Consider the following 1,602-nt stretch of genomic DNA (forward strand, 5'->3'; position numbering starts at 1 on the left):
ACTTAAATTCTGTCTGTGGATCTTTGTGCATATAATCTTTTCTCAAGATTAATTTATTAGGATGATATGTGTACAGAGTAGGGCAAAAGTAGGTTTACAGTTGTATGCAAAACACAAAGCTTATTCTTATATCATTATATATTATTAGATCATTTTCCATAGGAACAACTGTAAACCTACTTTTGCCCCACCCTCTATACATACAGGTAGTATATAATCGCTTTTTTGGTATTATTTTTCCATATCCCAATTCAATTCCCCCAAATTTCCTTCTGACAAATGAGGATTAGTTTTGCTTTCTGATATGAAATTTTTCTGCATATCTGTATATGCGGTAAAAGATTATATTTCTTCTGAGTGGAAGACTCTTTTTTTATTTTTTTTATTTTAAAGTAATGAATCCACCCTTGGCTGGGGGCATGCAGGAGACAGCTGATTGATGTTTCTCTCTCACTGATGTTTCTAACTCTCTATCCCTCTCCCTTCCTCTCTGTAAAAAATCAATAAAATATATTTTTTAAAAATATATACATATATATAAATTTTAAAAGTATATGTATGCATACATAATTAATATTTAAAATTTGAACATGTATGCTAATGAGTCATTAAAGCATATTTTGTTTTCCACTGCATCTTTCAGCAGAGCCATTGTTGATGGAGTCTAAAAAAATTAAATACAGCCTATGAGAATGGCTTGTGAATAAACATCTGACTTCTTTTTGAAATCTATCTGATTATAAATTCAAGTCATTGAATTAATATTTGGTTTTCTTTATGGAGACCAGAAAAATGTCATGGTTGGAAAACACTGGATCTTAGACAAATAATAATAGCGCTTTTAATACTTAGCAAAGATTTTACCTTAAATGTATTTATGCATTTACCTCATATTTCCTTTTATGAACCTACAAAATGGTCTATTCCAGACAAGGTAGGGACTATATGCAATAATCATGTGATCTCTGTAACATGAGTGGCAATGTTAAACAATATTAAATAAAACAACAACACAGAGTATGCATCAGAAAAAAAATACTGTAGTCCCGGTTCTGATTTGTTCTTCCTCTTTTTTGTTAGGTAAGTGACTGCGTTAAGCCTCAATTTCTTGATGTAAAATAGACACACAACCTTTCCTGAGACTATCATTTGTGTTGCAAAGAGTAAAGGAGGTACTATATGAAAAAACACTTTCAAAATTGAACTCATGAGGCAAATTGCTACTGGACAGAATAACTCCACTGGAGTCACGTGAATTTAAAATTATCTTCTTGTTAGGCCTACGTTCACCGAAATTCTATGTTGACCAGCCACATTACTTTACCTTTGCAACCAACTCCTTGTTTTGAACAGGGCTTCTCTAATTTCCTCACTCTTATTTTCTGAGCAGTTTATGATCCTACTTCTGCATCTGAAAGCACCCTGGGCAAACACGTTGAATAAGATGATCAAGCTGTGTGAAATTTACAATAAACTGTTTCATGAACACCCATTTAAATACTAAGATCTTCCTTCCTTCCTTCCTTCCTTCCTTCCTTCCTTCCTTCCTTCCTTCCTTCCTTCCTTCCTTCCTCCTTCCCTTTCTTCTCTCTCTCTCTCTCT

The sequence above is a fragment of the Myotis davidii genome, unplaced genomic scaffold (assembly GCF_000327345.1).
Source record: "Myotis davidii unplaced genomic scaffold, ASM32734v1 scaffold455, whole genome shotgun sequence".
NCBI classification, from domain to species: Eukaryota; Metazoa; Chordata; class Mammalia; order Chiroptera; family Vespertilionidae; genus Myotis; species Myotis davidii.